The following is a 20,503-nucleotide window of genomic DNA, read 5'->3' on the forward strand; positions in this document are numbered from 1 at the left end:
CACACACAGCCGATGGATACTTTAATGACTCAAGCCGGCGGAAACTTATGTTCATGAATAATGAAGGCCATGGTATCTGTGACCATGAATCACTTGAGGAATAACGTAGGAGTAAACACTTTAAAGACCCGAATTTCAATGGCCATGCGGCCAGTACTAAAATATTTACGGGGAGGGTATTAATTATTACGCCGGTAATAAAGTTTTGAAGTCACGGCCCCCTCAACAGACACTAACAAACATTTCTTTCTGCGGGCAGCCGACCTCCTGTTATTTCATATCTTCTACCGGAATGATGAATTAAAACATGATTGGGCATGGCTGCATAATTCGATGGCCCAGAACGAAAGAGTTACAATTCAACATCTATGCTTTTCAAGAGGAGAGTTTAGAGATTTAGCAGTTTAAACATTGCTTCTCAAAAATTGACATGTTTCATAATTTTTATGAAAATTGGTGTGTAAGCGAATATGATTTGGTTGTTATAATGTGGAAAAGAGTTACAACTCTTAAGGCTAGCCTTTTGAATGAAGAAAAGCGACGAATTTCAGAACAATGAAAACTGTTTGAATGCATTAGATGTTGTGTTGTTATTTCGGAGGTTGTAGAGGTCGGCATATGGTAGACATTGACAGAAAAATCTCAAAAATTCATGTTTTGAATTGTAACTCTTTCGTTCTCAGCAAGTAATTATATCTTGGCTGTTTTGCCTTTTCGTTTCGCCCATATCGGGTGCCCGTGCTGGACAGAAATCAGTTCGTTGGGTTTTCGAACATTGAAGCATCTCATATTTTCCTCCTCACAATTGGCAATTGTATTTCCCCGAACAAATTGAACAAGCTTGCGTTATTCAATTTCTGCGACTGTCTCGCTTGTGTGTTTCTCTCTCACACAGTGGGGCTTGACGCGCCCTGCTCTTTGTCTACCTCGGTTGAGAAACGGAGCCTTCCCTCGTTGTGGGCTACTGGTTCACGGACTGATCAATGTAATCGGCGCGATAAAAGCACTTTGTATTGGGTCATGGGATCATTGCCTGGTCGAGTTCAATAAATTCATTATACTTCTATCAGTCTGACGTAATTTTCTCTTGGTGAATAACGAGATTTGCTCTTTGCCTCCATCCATTTTTTATGTAGCTTATTAGTAAGGGCATTCGTACTGAATTGTCCGCATGCCGCGGGGCTCTGATACCACCTCATCGTATAGTTACAAGATAAGGCACTTGTTTTAAAGCTACGTTGTGATAGGCAGAACATATCGGTTAACTCTCACAAGTTGTTAACTCAATGCTAAGGATTCAGCTGCTATAACATTACCTGAGTTCAATCCCAGGCGTACCAACATTACATGGAAACACACACATGTTTGTTGTGGCAATATGATGGGCAAACTTAAAGATGAAACGATATATATTAAAATGTGGGACAATTCGCGGCGTATTACTCATCCTGCACAGCCTGTACTTACTACATGAGCGAACTTGTATTACGCAGAACATTACAGCAAAATCACTCAAACCATTTATTCAGTAACTTCTTAATAAGTTGCCTTTACAAAGGTACAACCCATGAGTTCAGAACATTTGTTGGACAAAGACCGATTATGGAAATTTTCCATAATCTATAACGCGACTGGAAACATCTGGTGTTATAATTAACACAATCGAGAAAGTAGTGAAAAAATAACAACCAACCGGAGATGGCAAATTTTTCAAGTGTTGTGCAATGTGATCAATAAAGAGACGAATTCTTAAATGACGGTAAAGTACCTTTCACTTTCATAAATTTCATCGCAATATGAATCTTGTCTTGCTGTTAACACATCAGATTTTCTCTGCTAATGTACCTACATGTGTAGATGGTGGAGACAATTACAGTGACACAGTTATGAATTCGAAGACCGTACTAACAAGGTCCGTAAGAATGAAATATAAGTGTACTTTATCGTAATATTTCTCCTACTTGCAAATCTTCTGGAGGACACTCCCGAGTTCACTACACTCATCATAGAACACCCAAGTCTCATTTAACCTGGAATGTTCCGGCATCAAGTGATGTTAAGAGAGGACGAGTAATTGAACCTTCGTTATTTTACAGTGAAGTTATTAATTTTCGCAGTCAACGTATGTGTTGCCACACGAGGAATCTTCAAATGAGAGGACAGACTGTCTTGACTCGATCCTCACCGATGCTGATTAGCTTATGTAGTTCATTCTGGTGCACCTAATCTACAACTCAACGTTAGATATGATATTATGTATAGGCTGTTTTTTATTTAATTATTAATTTTGTCTGATTTGCTCGCATAAGGGACAAAGTATCTACGTTGTATGCATTAAGCCTTACTCTTTCGTTTTGGGTAGCTTTGGGTTGTTGATGATTATCAATCCAGGTAGCAACAAAACAGATCACTCCATCCCACTATGACAGCCAATAAGAAGATGGATAAACCTGCAAACACTACAGATCATATCCTAACAGCTGGCGACTTTATTTATAAATATAAACTCTACACCTGCAATCTCGTGCGAGGAGATTTGATTACCCAACAGCACGTAGGCTTCGTGATTTCTCTCATATAGGTTTATGTGTTAAGCTTCAGTGCTGTGATTAACATTCAAGCTGACAACTACTGGAAATGTTTCCTGAGATTGGATAAAATGAACACTCGCTCTTTTCATCTTGGATGTTAGGATAAAAATCAGCCCAGCATGTTTCATACGGCCACTTTGCAGTTATTTTGTGACCAGCTTTTACACTGAGAAATAAGTATGTAATTAGTGGTGTCTGGAAAGCAATTCCCAGTGTGCTAGAATTTTAAGTCTCGTTTGGAATCTGTTGGTATTAGTTGTTTCAGTATTCCCTTTCCAACAGTAATTGTTGCAATTTCAGTTCTTTATATATTTGGGTAAATGGCTGCTCGGAAAAGAAGGCCTGATAGTATCGCTGTCCACAAGAGCTTTCCTCCAGTCGTGATGTGTTCAGAGAATATATCTATTGTTAAAATAATTACCCTGGCGTTCAGATATTTTTGATGTGCAAATTGTAATTTCGGCGCAGTTTCAGCACGCAACTCTACAGTGAGTAATACCTTTTTATTCAACGATAAAGTTCTTCATGAAGGGAGATTTACTCCTTTGCAGTCAGTACACACAGCACGATTGTCTAAATACGCTAACACTGTAAGTTGTGTGATGCAGGTTATAGTGTGTGTGTTCCGCACTGAATACATTCCGCAAACAGCAAGAGAGTTCATTCTGTAAACGCAATCGGTTATTCAATATGTTTATCAAGACCTTGTCTCCCTTGATCCTGTTTCTGTGCCTGTAAGCACCATGTTCTGCTCGTATAATTTTCTATTATTGTGCACTTTGTTGTCTTTGAGAAATTACATACTTGAAAAACATCCATACTTCCGGCAAGCAGACGACGGCAGGTGTCTCACTGCTGCTGGGCTACTTTACTCGTTCAGCCTCATCCAACTTGCAACTTTGCTACATACTCGGATCAACCAATGTGGTCCTTTTTATCATTAAATTTAGTCTGCCCTGCAGCACCGATGAAAATGCGCTGACACTCTGTTGAAATCCGCAAACAAACAAACTCTTCATAGTAAGTGTATGATTGTTAATTTTTCCAGAATTATGTGGGAAAGGATATATTTAGGGAATGTTGAGAGTAAGTTTATGTACTATCAATAATAATAATAATAATAATAATAATAATATGACACCGGCGAAAAATATTTCCAAACACAATGAAGTAAGGAATGTAGCATACGGAAATGTTGTCAAGGTAACATATTACATTGATTTAAGGTACAAGACTATATGTTAATATCCGCGTGAGAAGAGCCTTCGCAAATGTGCAATGCTGGTCCATTAATAATTGGTATAATCGCCCTAAACTTGAATGCAGGCATGCAATTGTACATTCACTGTGGCATGCGGGTGCTGGGTTGGAGTTCCATGCCTTTTGCACTTGGTCGATCAATTCAGGGACGGTTATTGCCTGTTGTGGATGACGCTGAAGTTGTCGTCCAGTGATGTCACATAGATGGGGTGGATCCGGCGGTCAAGGCAACATCTCGATACCTTGTAGAGCACGTTGGGTTACAACAGCAGCATGGCAGCTGGAGAACACCCCGGGGATGCAGGTCATGAGCGCCAGCACAACGGGTCGAATCACCAGACGGACGGACGTATAGTGAGGGTGCGTGGGATAACCACTAATGTCATAGAAAATTGCTCCCGGTGTAAGTTCAGTGTGTCGAAGTCACAGACAGGTGGAGTGCAGGCGCTCACCAGGCCTCTTTTAACCAATACATGTCCATCACTGGCACCGAGACAGAACCGGCTTTAATCTAAAAACACAGTGGACCTCCACTCCAAACACCAATGAGGTCTCGCTTGACATTCTGCAAAAAGCAAGAGATTCCATTCCCTAAACGCAATCGGTTATTCTAAGCCTGTAGGCACCACGTTCTACTCGTTTTCTATTATTGTGCACTTGTAGAAGTGTAGTCAGATGTAGGAGGAAAGAGCATGAGCGGTTTCGTTAGAATGGATAAAGTGAACACTCGCTCTTTTCATCTTGGATATTAGGACAAAAACTTGTCACTGAATGGTTCATATGGCCACTTTGCAGCGAGAAGACGGAATTTGTGTTGAAAAGTGGAATGAACACCGTAGTGCGGCGATGTTACTGTGGTGCTAACTGCAGACACAGTCCGCTGCACCACAGCCATACGCCAAATACGGCGGTCCTCGCTCTCGATGGTGCCCGGTTTTCTGGTGAGCGTACCTTGTCGGAACAATGCTGCCTGCACGCATGCGCAGTGGAGACATTCCGGCCTAGTCGTTCTGCAGTAGCGCAGAAGGAAAATCCACCTTCACGTATCCCTCTTATTCGGCCTCCATCAACAGTGAGCCTCTTCGTCGTCGTAAAGGCATTCTTGACCCACTCACAGTCACTCTGTCCACTCTCACAGGTATCTAGCGGTCTCTCACAGTACAGTCTGTATTTAAACAAACCTGATGTGCAAAGTCATATTGCCGCTACTAGGGCCACGCTAATGCGATTTGCGGGGAATTTGAATCACCTTCATTTTTCACATGTGTAAACACGTCTACCATCAGTCGTTAATATAGCATAACTCCTTCTTGGTGTTTGGATATTTTAATTCCACCATTGCATAACAATAGTTTTATGCATTTATATCACCTTTTAGTGTTTTTTGAGATACACCGAGTGCCAAAATTCCTTCCCTCAGTTCCTTACCTTGAATAAAAATCTAATACACGAGACTGGATGATTTGACCTCCAGCAGACTGAAGTAGGAATGTGTAAACAAACACTTTGTGTATTTCTTACATTATTTTTGTCGTTCACATTGTATATTTCAGTTCAATATAACAATGCGTATTACAGTATAACCTCAAATTATATATTCGAATGCCCTATTTTGCCTTAGATACCGTTATTATTGATTGTACATTTCCTATAAATTCTGCTGCAAGCCTCAACTAATGCTGTATACGGAACTGATAGCAATACAAGGTAGTGGAACCGGGGATATAGGGATCTTGAAGTGTATATCCATCAATGGTGGGCGAATTCGCTTGAATCTACATTACAAAGTCAGCTGGTTGCGGTGGTGATTTTTGTTTCGAGAGGAATTTCAACTAGGTAATCAACAGCTCTGAACAAATTAAGTGAGAATAATGTGGTGATGAGAAGGCTGAATATATGCCTATCAATCCCAGTACCCCTAGGTTATGCGCATGTTGTTCATTCACTTCCAGAGAAAGATCCAACGGTGAGCTGCCATTGAAGTGTATTCTTTTCCCTGAAAAGTGTAAGATTAGGCCTAATTATAAACGAACTGAAATTTTCCTCTATCTTGAATTTCCATTATTATGACTCGTGATGCGGCTCCAAAATATTGTTATATTATTGTAAGGTTTTATGAATAAATATGTAAAAATTCCTGGTATTTTTAAACTGGAACGCCTATTCTTAAATAGTTACGTATTCATTCCAGGAAATTGGATGCATTTTACAGTTGATTTTCATGAGAAGAGCTTGGGTAGAAGAAAGTGGTTCAGTAGTGTATCAAATACAGCTCATTATAGATAATCTCTCATCCTAAACAGCCAGCGGTACAGTACACCTCTGTTCCTTTTGTAAAAATGTCAAATCACATGAATTATTGAAAGAAACGTATTTTATCTGTTTAAATATGTTTAAATATTTATTAAAATATTAATCAAATATATCCTGGATATCATAAAATACAAGGTCACTCATTAAAGAAGAAAAACGTCATCCAAGTCTTTACCAGGTCGTAATATCTCAAGAATGGATGCGACGTCACCACGCATTAGAGCTATGATGTTGCGCTGAATAAGATTAGCAGTTGATCGCGTATCGCCGGAAATACGAGCATTCCGTTGGCTAGTCTCTTTGATAAAATTGAAGACCTCGTCACACCAAATAGCATTCGTTTCAATGGTTACTGGCACGAAGAGTTTGTCCAACAAATCCCTGTATTTTATTTTTTTAGCATATTTCCTATTCGCGGGTGCTCCTCCAGCAGTCAGTGATGAAAGGGGAAGATTATACTGGGCAAATGTGTCGGCACAGGTAAAATCGCACAAGAGAGATTTACCTTTTTACCATGACACAATTGTCATACCATCTGGCTATTCATCGTCTGAATGGCAGCAGCTAGTAGGGTCTCGCACAGGAGAAAAGTCTGCCGAAATCAGAACCCGCAAGATGACATCGTTTATAGTGGAGTGGCCTATGTGTCTTCCCAACAGGAAAGGCTATGGAGGCCATGTCGATCAGCACAGGCACAAAAGCTGAGCACCGGTGAGGTTCGAAGACGGCTGCTCCCAAGCGTAAAGCCACAACTCTCATTGGAAAGATGAAGACCAAGAGAAGGCGACGGTAATGCTTGGAACAATGAAGCAGATTCAGGAGAAGAAGCAGCGAGGAGAAAGGCTTTGTCTTGAAGACTACTAGTTGGCTGCTGCAGAAGCGAGTGATGATGACTGATAAGAGCAGCATCCCAAGCAGCTTGAATAATTCTTTTGCCAATATCAGGGGGAATTACGCCAACCAAGCTTGACCACCAAGATGCGCTCTCTTGTAGGGCAGCACCAGGGTCCAGGCATCCACTAGGTAGAAGATGAGTCTCGACAAGGCGAACAGAAACGTGGAAAGATGTTAAAATGGCGGAATCGCCATATCCGCAGCACGACAAATGCCGAGGCCTTCAGAACGAAGAGGAAAACAGACGGTGGCCAAGCATTTCCACTCACGGAGCACTTGAGGATGGTTTCGCGCCCAGTTTTTAACACAAAATCGAATTCTCCCAATATTGGGGTCTCACGCTGAGACGGCGATCAACGCGGGAAGTACATCAATCACGGGTTGGAAAACGAAGTGCGGAGCAAGAAGAAGGCTTAATGTGACGAAACCATGAAAAGACGTGATAAAATGCTAAAGTTTCGTCGTACTTTCAGCCAATAATTTGCACAGAGCTCCAGGGGATAGCGCTGCGCCAACTGTGAAAGTATCGGCTGTTATTAAAAGACGAATTCAAGGTGAAGAAGCATTAAACTTCTCGTACAATGGACGCCAAGAAAACCCACTTCGCTCATAGAAAATTTAAGATGTAGACCAATGTTTGCAGCTTGTGTGGGAATGTAATCCAGAGATGAAAGGACGTAGTCAGGTTCATCATCAATGGTAACTTCATCCAAATACCAAACGTTTAACTCGGTATTAATGGAGTTGACAATCGACTGAAGAGTAACTGCGAAAAGAGCAGGACCGAGTGCGTCACATTGTTGAACTCCACATTGTGAAGGGAAAGATCACTTGTCTGTTAGCTGCACTGATATACACAAGGATGGATGGAAGCAAGGAAAGTCATTCTTCACTGCCAACAACATAGCATCACGATGGAACTCGTTGAAAGCATTACTAAAGTCTAATTTAACGAAAGCTTTCTGGCAATGATGAGGAGCCTATCCATAGATATGTGCGGCACGGAAAGCATTGGGAACACACACCCCAAGTGTGTCCATAGCAGGTATACGAATTCTGTAACCTAAGACTTTCGCAGCTAGTCGACCCAAACCGGTACCGACAGCAGTAGGGCGAGTGCCACCACCTTTAATCATCAAAGCGGTGAGTGAGGAACCAAAAAATAGAGGCGAAGCTTGAATGGGACTCCGCCAGAAATGATGAAGTCAAGTAGACCTCGGGAAGATCTCATGAGTTGCTCCTTAGAATCATACTTTTGACATTGGGGAAGGTATTTCAGGACCAACGGATGAAGGCAATCCATTCCACCAGCAAATCCAGAAGGAAAAGAAGAGATGGCATTAAAATGTTCTGTGGTCGTTTAAACCGTAATAAAATTCTGCTTTTAGTGTTCTCCTGGTCTGGAAATTCGGCACGATATGTGAAGTTGTTCCGACACAGCGCTATTCGTGTGCTAAAAGAGAAATGGCGTGTCATGGGTTGTGCAAGAGGGGATTGTGACGGTGCTATGTAACAGTCAACAGTTCGAGTTCTTGCCAACTAGCTGATGCTGTTTTGGTTTGAATTACTCTTCACTTCGGAGCGCGGCTTTGTAGATGATTATCTTCCAAGTGCATGCTGAATGTCAAAGAAAAGTTAAACTATACCGTATGTCTGCACTTCATGACTCGGAACAGTTGGAAGAAATTAACAGAAATCTCGTCACTAATGCCCCAGGTAATTTAAATAACACCAATATACGTGAAAAACTAACTTATACACCAGGAATTGTCAAATGACATTAAGTGAGCAACCATTAGTTGAGTATATCGTGTATCAGAGTGATAATGTCGTTTATACATGCCATGTTCACCGTCGTGTTTTTTATTTCCCATTCCATGAGCTGAGTGACTGATACATGATAATTATCTCCCTGAAAGCTACTGGTAACAGCTAAATGTTTGCTCAACGTTGACGGTTTTCAGCTTCCCTCGTGACAGTTGAAAGTATCTGTCATTAGTGAGCGATGGCTCAAATGAAGTGTTATGTAACGGTTAAGCCTTGATGAGAAATATTAAAGAAATGTGAGGTGTATATCATTTGAATAACTGAAATCTGCTTCCATAGTATTCCTGTGCAGAGTAAATTTTACACATTTTCACAACCATACAAACATCTTAATTATATATTGTTAAGCTTTTCAGCATTCAGTCGGCAAGCCTTGTAACCTAGATGACGTGTGTTTAGACCTCTCCCACTATATCTTGAGGCCGAAAATATCCACTCCGCCCTACGAGGTATGTTTTATCTTTAATGTATCATATATTTAATTTGCTCACGACGAGTAATATTCTGCGGTCCCGAGTCTCATTTGGTACGCTTGGGCAGGCTTGGAGAGGCTTCTGCTTGGTGTGGGCTAGCCTGCCGAGTTGAGTGAACGATCAGCCATGATGCGAGTGAGATGGGTTTGGTGGGCACATAAGTGTCTGGCTTCAGTCTATATTATGAATCCGAGATAAAATTCGTTTGTGCGAGGGTTTTATACCCTCAGAATCATTTACTTACTGGTTAGTTGGAAGGTGTCCTCCTTTTATTTTATTCTTACTGAATTCATTTCACCTGAGTATTACGTTACAGACGCCAGGGTCTTGCTACTAATCTGAAGACACCATGTAAGTTCACCGTCATTCCAATTTTATTCTTCCTTCTGGGACTGGTCAAATATGACTTCTGGATATTTGTTTTCTCCTCTGAACTGTTTGCATCTTTAGGATCTCAAAGAAGAAATTGTAGTCTTCGTTCCAGCTGTAACTAAAATGTAAAACGGTTGATTATGATTAATGTAGTTAATACCTCCTAAGGAGTTTTGATTGTAAATCGTATGCTGGTAATGTTGCTACATACACCTTGATGATAATATATTATTATTATTATTATTATTATTATTATTATTATTATTATTATTATTATTATTATTATTATTATTATTATTATTATTTATTAATTGCGTAATTGAGAATACGGTACTTGAAAATAATTTAATCATTAATGGTCTTGAGCAACATAATGGATTTAAGTTATTCAAGGTACAGAGATAACGTGAGATTTCGCCTGGAATTCGAAATCTCAGTTTGGGTTTTGGATTCAGTACTATTCTTTTCCTTCTTGTTTAATTTCATTTATTACTGTTTTATGCGTTTAACTTCTTGTTGTACTTCTTTCCTTCTTTGGATTTATCCCATTATTATTCCTTCTTTCGTGATTGGTCACTCGTTTTCTTGACAACTGCAGTTTTGGTGATAGTGACTTTTTTGTTGATTCGACTGGGAGTGACCTAGATATTGCTCCTTGTGGAGATTTGCAAATGATCCCTTCTTTAATGTCACTTGTTTGATATTCCTTTCATTTCTTGGTCACATTTTTCTGTTTTTGGGACAGGTTATATGTATTAAACGTGAGTTTAGGATCTGACCCCTGTGATCGCTAATTTCATGATTCTGGTATAAGCAAAAAGGAAAAAGAAAGAAGTGGTGAAATGTAACGTCAGGTGATTTGTAAAGTAGAAAATACGTTTCTTTTACTTCACCAAAATTTACACTAGTTTTGAGAATCAAGACCTTGGTCATGTTAAACCTTATTCTTCTAAAGTCTCTAATTTATTCAGTAATTAAGTGATTTTAATTAGTTATTCGCATTTTAATTTACAGGATGGCTTTTCCATTAGTGTATTTTAGTTCACTTGCTTCACTAATGCAGTCCTCATTAAGTTTTTAATTTATTAATTAAATGATTTTAATTACTTACTTGCTTTTTAATTTATAGGGCATATTTTCCATTAATGTACTTTAATTCACTTGTTCCACTAATTAAATAGTTACTCTATTTACCAAGACGTCTGTCTTCTTCTTTGGAGATATTTCAACTATTTCTTACAGTGCCATTTATTTTTAATTTATCTTCGGATCTTTTTGATCCCACCTCTTCCACTTGTGGTGAGTATTGTGTTGTTTTAACTTTTTATTTATTTAGTTTACTTTTGTATTTTTTAAATATCTTGTCTATGTTTGACTTGTGCCAGCAAGCGATCGTACGGCTCGTGCAGTCTCTGTGAACTTACTAAACCCCCCCAGAATCCTCTATTTGTAAATAGAGCAACATAGAGGGGCTTTATGCAGGAATTGTCATCAAGTGCAGATATGTTTTGAGTTGTATGTATTACGGTAGATAATATTCCCTCTTTCCGACTTATCATAAATGATTATTTCTTGTTAGCCTACCTGTTTATCTTTCGTCGCTGAGAGTTTATTTTTGTTTCCATCTGCTGTTGGTATGTGATTCACTGAAGTTCGATATTCAAGTTCTTTCTTTGTTTTCTCCGTAATGGTCCTGAAGGCTGTGTGTCACTCCCTATGTCTTGTGCTTGGGCATTGGTTTGATGTAGGCCTATTTCTGTCAAACGTGCACCAAGCATAGTAAAACAGTATTTTACAGCTGTTTGTGAAGTTTATAAAGAGTTTATTGTGGGTGTCAGTCGCATTCATAATTAAAATTAGGCTACGATTTGAAAGTTAGATTTCACCTAGTAAACCCAGTACCGAGCGAGTTGACCTTGCTGTTAATGTAAACTTATTGGTGGTGGTGGTGGTGGTGGTGGTTGTTTTAAGGGGAAGAGCACCTTTCAACACTAATCAAAGGCAAATAACGGAAGGTGTCCGTCTCTTCGAAAACAAGTTGTCTGCCTTAAGGGGAGATGTACGCAAAATTCCACTGCTGCAATTCTTAATGTATTGGCTATTATTAAACATAGGCAACTGAAAACAGTATAGCTTAAGGAATCCTACAAAATTTATTCAGTGTCATGACTTACTATTTAAAATAATTGAAAAAATTAAATTTGAAATTTTGAAAAAAGTATGTACAGGTACCTTTTTCTCTTACACCGCTGGCGATAGACGCTTGAAATTCAGCGTAGCTTTAGTCAATGTATGTACAAAAAAAATCGACGGAAGAGAAAATGTTTGAAGTAAAGTAGTTTAAAAACGAGGTATTTAAAATTTTCAGAAATGCCTGGGTCCTTTTTAACGATATTTCCATGGCTGTAACATAGGTACCCCTTAATTTATCGAAATATCGTTCCACCAAAACCTTTACTGAACTTATATTTTCATCTGTACAAAATTTAATGTTATAATTCTCCGTTAGTTTCTGAGACAAATGTGCAGGAATGTGATAAAGTCACGTTCCTAGAAAAATTACTTTAAATTTGAACATATATCACACTTGGTGTTCTTCATTAAAATTCACCACATGCGTATTCTGAGTCTTTGTCTTCAAGTAGACATTCTTTCCACTGCTGCATCTGCAGGAGGACGTTTGTCATCAATGTCTTTAAAAAATCCTCAAAATGAATTCACCTGGAGAGAAACCGAGGTTACGAATTGTGTCAACTCTTCCAGATTTGCAATAATTATTATTAATAACTATAAAATTATAAACTACTACTGCATCAAAAGCTGCAATCTGTACAGCCTTTGCTGATACAAATGTGGTTTTTGGCCACCTTTTCCAAATGAGACTGTTCAGACTCTCATTTGGATTTTGCGTTCTTCCATGGACACAACTCTTCAGAAAGTCAGGGTGCCAAAGACTCTAAAAGTAGGCTTTATTTCATTCATCACGGCTGCAAGAAGTTTATATTTAAGCTGAAACGAGTTTTCATTGATTTGTGCTTTTTTATATTTGCACAAGCATTCCAGACACAAACCATGTATTCGGTACTCACCTGTTGACAGCAAGTGGAAATAAATAGCTCACACAGCTTTTTGCATTGCTTTCACATCGTGTATGTTGTTCCTGATTGCCATACCATAAAAACACTGAATATAATTTATTCTCTTGACATTGAGTCTATTTTTACCACCAAGTGGCTTCCCATCATCCAGAGTTTCCCCTTTCGAAACAGCTACCGCCTTCCTCACCCTACTTCCCATCAGTTTAATATGCTGTATGCATTCCGGTTTTTCAGATACGCAGTCAGTTCCACACGGTTGGCTTTCACACACTGCCTATTAAACACTGGAGTCGCCATCTCCGAACTATTTTACACACCGAACACTGTACTTTTGGACAGAACGACTAAATATTGCTTTCATTCCAGCAGTCTCCATACTGCCACTTGAACCATTTAACTTTTTACCACAGGTCACTTCATGTATCTTCCTCTACTCGATTTCCTATTACTTGTCATTATGTTTTTTCCTAACAGCACACATAGGACTGTGCTTGCGAATTGCTTCTATGTCCGACACTTTGCCTCTGTCCAAAGAAACTACTCTCGATACACCATGAAGGGACTTCATCCCTGTGCCACCACAAGATGCACACAGTCATACTCTTCTCACAAACAACACTGACACTCTTCCGAATGGCAGTTCTTAGAGCAGTGAATCTTGCACGAGTTGGTGGCATATTCATAATGCCACAAAATACTCCAATACATCTCATTCCGTTCACAAATTGAACGTTTACTTCATATTGCCAGTTAGCAGGCCTTGAAGTGTTCACTGACTTACTACCTTTGCAGTCATTGCACACTGTTTGGAGATTACAAGCAAGACCTATTCTATGGTCAACACTGTGTAAAACAACATGCAATATTTATGGCAGAGAGAAGTTCAATGTCAACTATTTAGGCCTACGTCACATTTCACACGCTCTCCGAACAGTCCAAGTTTCCGTTTCTGACGGGAGGAATTTGGTGGTGTGGTTTTCACTGGGGGAACGATATTTGCAGCATTGTCTCCAGCAAAGTCACCCCTCATTGGTAACGTAGGATTTCTAACCTCATTTGGGAAACGGGTGTTGTTTCTTGATGTGATATTCCCTATTTGAGTCTTCTTAACTTTCTTAAAAATCATAGATAATCAACCCATAGCTGATTAACAAATACACTGATAGCAAAATATTTTAGCTTACGTATTTTACTTGATGTTTACATGGAAACAGTTTCAACAATAACAAATCACATAAGAACAAACACACAGCCTTCTAGATCATAGCCCCAGTCTTACCTGCAAGAATAGTGCAAAGAAATAACACTTTTTGAAAGTAGTACCTGCAGGAAATGGGAATACAACTTACAAGCAGGCAATTACTCTTTTTCAGGTGGGCGTGGCAGAAACGCACGTACGTGAATTTTCATTGTTTTGTGGCACTTAGGTACATTTTTTTCGCCACATAACTTTGGGAATATGTTTATGAGACTCTGTGCTATGAAAAAATAATTTCTTTGAAAAATGTATTTTCGAGTCATATATTTTTCCAACCTCTCCCCTAGGAGGCAAATGCGACGAAGGGCATAAAATTAAAGACTCCCTATGTATTCGCAAACCTAATACCGTCGTGGACGGAAAAGAACAACTGTTGACCAAGGGAGGTCAGGTAGGATAGATGAAAGTGAAGAGACTCGCACAAGTAAGTGGAGGCAATACCTGGACTCAGCTAAAAGCCCTGTGGTGGCCAACCCACAATCCCAAATGATGATCACGTTGGGCGCCCTTTAGTCGGCTCTTACGACCGGCAGGGGATACGGTGGTTGTTATTCTACCACCCCAACTCACAAAGGGTGCTATGAGGTTGCATTCGGGAGATAATGTGTTCGAATCGAACAGTCGGCAGTACTAAAGATGGTTTCCGAAGATTCTCATATTCACGCCAGCCTATACCTTAATTAAAGGCACTGCCACCTCCTTCCCAGTCCTAGCCCTTTTCCATCTCACCCTCACCGAAAACCTTCCATGTGACGTCAAACAAGTAGCAAATAGTCCGATATCGTGAGGAGGGTCACTTACATTGCTACTCACGGGAATTAAATATGGTCCCAAGGAGGTTGTAACCTATCGTAGGTCTCCTTCATTTTTAAAGGATTTCCGTCACAAATACTAATTTATATTGACATTTACTCTTAACCGCAACAGCTATGCAGGATTCCGATTTCGTGGGCTGATCGTATGTCACTGTATGACGATAATTCTTATGTCCTTTCCAAATGATGCTGGAGGATGAAACGGCGCTGTTCGCACTATACGATTGCAATGCTCTAAGCTTTCGACTAATGGTCCCTAATTCTTCACCCGTGATTTGTTAATGTATATTTTTAACATTTTTCGTCATTCGAGAACCACGTCCCTTTGATTACGTGACCACAGCAAATATGGTGGACGTACGTTAAGTTAACTTCAGCCAGAAAGCACTTCCGCCTCTCTATGTTATTCTAGCTTACTGTAACTAGCACTGAGGCCTTGATTAGGTCTATACCTCTTGTCATTAAATAAATGGAAACTCAGTCTAACTATTGGTATTATGGTCTCCTACTACTTCTGGTACCTTTCACGACTTAGTACAGTATTCTCCTAGGTAACCTATTCTCCTACATTTGCCTCACATAACCCCTCCACTGAAGGTGCTATACGCGTTTTCCTTCATCCATAACAGTTCATTCATAACGTAGACTTTATCTCCTCCCTCTAACTCCCTGCCATTGTTCCCATCTACTTTTACCACCGATTATTCTCGCTACTTTCATGTGTGTTACTTATACTTTGAATTCACCCACCATTCACTCCCGTACAACAAAACTGGTCTGCAAACAGACAGGCACAACGATAGTGTTGTGCGGGACCTGACTTTCACCTTAGAGAATAATTCCAGTTCACTGCACAAGCTTTGTTGCACCCCGATTCTATCTCAGAATGTTAATTTGCTACCTTGAGAGTTGTGCAGGCCATGGATCTGTATAAAGGGAGATGAACAAGCAATAGAGGCTCTCCATCAATACTTTACATCACACCCTGCACGGTTGCTAGATTACCATAAAATATTTTACTGAATGACATATTTATACACACTTTATTTCAACAGAGAGAAATTTAATTACTTATTTTATATACTCATTATTTTCCACTCGTGAGAAACCTTTTCCCGAAAACGTGCAATTCTTGAATCAGTACTTCACTGTTGTTTGATATCTGAGAACTTGGCAACTATTATTTTGTCATGTTAATACAATGACGGAAACATTGAAGCTTTTCAGAGTCTGTTTGGTTAAGCTCAGCTGATTATGATAATTTTTAGGATATGTACACTCTCAAAAATCATAGCCTGAGTGATGACCTTCATAATTGTCACATGTTGACAGGTCCTTAAAAATTACATGTTCAGTCTGTTGTTGTATGCAATTATCACACAAATTTTAAGCTCCCATGCTTCAGCAGGATTCAGTTGTGCAGGATGTTAGGTCTTCACCCATGAAATTAACAGGATTAAGGGATACAATTTGCTGAAATGAACCAAATAAAGAGGCACTAGGAATGCCACAACACTTTTTGCTGCTGATGTATAACACAAGCAATCCCATTGAGCTCACCACCACTGTAGACTGTACTCCGCATTACATACCCAAACTTCCTATAAACTAGCCACATATTTTTCACTTGTACCTAGTACCTAGTGCACGGATGGCGAACCTATGCCACGCGTGTCGCTAGGTGACACGCGAACACGATTTCGTTGGCACGCCACATGAACATAATGTTTTTATATACGTCTTGTACTACAGACAATACATATAGTGTTTCACGAGTAAGAAATAAATATCGAAAATCTAAATACTAGTTCCATTCGGACGTGCAATATGGCAACACTACTATACTGATAGGTCCGAAGTCAAGTGGGATAGTGTCGTTTTCTGGTGGTTATGTATACGAACATCGCAAACATGTTTTCGGTGTCGAAAAGAACAGAAACTTAACAAAGATGGTGACCATATTTTTCAAGAACTGTGAACAAGGGAATTCAGACTGATAGAAAGATGTGTTGCCTGTGCTCGAAAACAATTGTATCCCCCACAGTTAATGTAAAGCTCAATTTCGAGACCAATCATTCAAATGTTTGTTCCATTTCAAATGAAGAAAGCCGGGAGTTCATTTCACAAAATATCGAACATTACACAAAACTAACTAGTTCTTTTGTATCATCTTTCCGGCCCAGGAATAATATCAGTGCGGCTGTTTCCATCTGTCTCACTGCATAGTACAGCATGCATGGAAACCGATTTCTCAAGGCGAGTTGTTGAAACTTTCTTATTGAGGTCTGACACATTATTTGAAAATTTCCCTAACAAACAACTAATAATTAACAGAATTAAAGGAATGTCAGCCAGCTGAACTGCTGTCGAGGATAGAATAATAAAAAGAATGATTGAAGAAGTTTTCGAGCAAATGAAAGGTAATTTGGGTAACTCCCACATATGTTTTGATGAAAGCATGAATGTGACCTTACAAGCAAGGATAGCTGTGATGAAGAAGAAATTAGTTTAATTTTTGAGCATACAAACTACGACAACATAGAAAGATAATCAAGCTTATGGAGGAAGTGAAGTTCATTCGCAATATTACTACTTTTGGTTTTTTGACCGAATCCTTTTTCTTTACAATTTGTTTTACGTCGCACAGACGCAGATAGGTCTTACGGCGACGATGGGATGGGAGAGGCATACGAGTGGGAAGGAAATCGCCTTGGCCTTAATTGAGGTACAGCCCAATGGAACATGCAATCAAATGTACTCGTATTTACAAGATATATGTGTAATAAATAAATTAATCAGTAAATAAATAAAGGAATAAATAAATAACATGTTATGAAACATAATTGGGAATTTAGAAAATAAGTCCCGGGGGGTGGGGTTGAAGGTTGTAAGCATTCCTCAATGGAAAACAAGTGGCACAGTCAACAGTCGAGAATAATAAACCAGACTTAAAATGGCACACTAGCCGGAAAAGGTTCGCCATCCCTGACCTAGTGCAATTAATGCTGGACTTTAAAAGAGGCAAGTTTTCACTAGCACTATGAACAGTCACATTCATTGAGATGAATATTCGCTGAAATGTTCTGGGCATGATTTAGGTTTTAAATGACGATAACTGCTGGCTGACTAAAAAATTACTTTTTTAAATACAGCATCATGAGAAGTGAATAGTTTCATAGCAGATAGAGTTTAGTGCTGCTCATCGCCAGACTTTTGTGAGTTTTACCCCAAAGATACGGTATATAGATTATTAACATCAACTAGAATTTACAAATTGATCAGTACTTTCTTCATAAACATCTAACAAACAAGAGTGAGTTGAGTTTTATGTCAAGTGCAGCTTTAAATGTAACCTAAAAGCTTTTCAGTCAAGTTCAATATAAATACTACACTACGACATATCACATTATTAAACAAAGAATGACATGTTTCGTGTTTTAGTGGTTGTAAGTGTTTGTAAGTCCTGCCTAGCAGGCATTGTCTCGAACGTGCGCTTAATAATAATAATAATAATAATAATAATAATAATAATAATAATAATAATAATAATAATAATAATAATAATAATGATAATAATAACACACTACTGGTCAACATGAAAAATCCTAAACTGATACTACCAGCCATGACGAGTAACATTCCTCAACTACAAATAGGCACACTGTTGGCTACCATGGTGATGCCGCTGACATTACGTGGATACCGTTACATCAGCACTCGGTTAATCACAGTGACAGTGTAGGAAGTAACAATCGTCACTCCTGATTTTTATATATCAGAGAGAAGTCACAGTTCGTGAACCGTCACCCATCCCTCCTTGTGAATACTGCAGAGATATTTGGATTTAAATCCAGGCTTAAGGCACGCTTAAGGCCTACCCTGCTGGACAACATTCTGAATGTGAATTTCTTTCGACCACCGGGAGTCGAACCGTGTCACACCATACAGATTTAACGCCTTAAAGATCATGGCCACCACGCGCGCTAATAATAATAATAATAATAATAATAATAATAATAATAATAATAATAATAATAATAATAATAATAATAATAATAATAATAATAATAATAATAATAATAATAATAATAGCAATGATGATGGCTTACTTACTTCTGTCAGGCTTTGCACCTTATTCCCTGCTGTTTTCACACAACCACCTGCCACTGTCTGTACATGTCAGGCATGCTCTCATGAACACCGCAAAAGAGAATTTATACGGTACCAAATTAGTCATCAGTTTCCTTTCTCACTGGTAATCTATCACATATTAACCTTGATAAGTCATGAAATATCTAATAATGTCTTGAGTTACTGTGGTGGAGGCTGAGACATGTTCTATGATTCCCTGACGTCGCAGGACATCTGAAGTGTTTTATTCAGTGTAGTGTTCATACTATTCTTATTCATTATATCATGACAAAATCTGCGAAAGCCCCGTGGACCGCGGGTTTCCAACCCCTGGTCTAGACTATGGAGCAAATAAATCAAGAGCAAGGAAATTATAATAAGCCTACCAAATGACCAAGCACACCTATAATAAGAATAGACTCTCCATCGAAACTAAAATCAGGCACTACAAGACGTTAATTAAAGCAGAAAGTCTCTATGCTACGGAGTATACGTTCTCCATGAAAACAGCAGAGATATAAGAGCTGTACGAAGAGGTAAGAAGGATTTTAAGAAAAATGTGGGGCGCATTAAAGACTGAAATGGGGAGTTCAGACACAGGGAGAATGAAGCGCCTCAGGAAACTCAAAAGAATGTCTGATAGGACCAGGAAGAGGGGAGTCACATAATGCGGGTGGATAATGCCAACCTTTCAAAAAATGTTTAAACCTGTTTACAAGATTGAGAACGGCGGTCAGTGGATGTAAAGTCCAAAGAGAGCGGATGTAATAGAGGCAGTGATCGGGTTGAGAAACGTCTTACTCAATTTCAACTACACTTAATTTACAGAACGCTACTAACAGTAACGGTACAAATGTTCGCATGGAAAATATGCTATTTTAGCATAGTGCTCATCACCAGGTGAGTCTGGGACATTCGAAATTAATTACCTTTAGCTCCCATTATTTTTAATGTCCGTTTGGTTGAAGGGTCAGTGTAGTCGTTGGTTGAAAAGCCTCTGGGTTCGATTCCCGAGGGGATCGGTTATCTTAAACCTTGAATGTTCAATTTCCTCCTCTCAGGGACAATGCTACTAACAAAATAACACGCAGTTTCCCAAAAGGTACCCACAATACTGTATTACTGTTAATGACTTGTAACCTTTCAAATAATTTGACCATTTACTTACATAGAAAATAACTGGTACTTAAAAAATTATCATCATCATTTGTTCCCCCACCCGTTTCTGCTTCCGTGTGACGTATATCAGTTTCTCGGTAGCGTACCCGGGATCGGCCGATGGGGTTGGCGGGTCAGGGGGTGTTATGGATAAACAATGCTAATAGCAGTAGCGTATCCAGTATTTCAGTTTGGAAGGGTGCCCATTAAGGTAGGTTTTCATACAGAATTTCATTTTGATAGTTGTCCAAACTTCCAGAGAGTCTATGTGATAGACAATACCTATTAAGGAAATGAGTGTCCTCGGCTCCAA

This window comes from Anabrus simplex, chromosome 10 (assembly GCF_040414725.1).
Source record: "Anabrus simplex isolate iqAnaSimp1 chromosome 10, ASM4041472v1, whole genome shotgun sequence".
Lineage (NCBI taxonomy): Eukaryota > Metazoa > Arthropoda > Insecta > Orthoptera > Tettigoniidae > Anabrus > Anabrus simplex.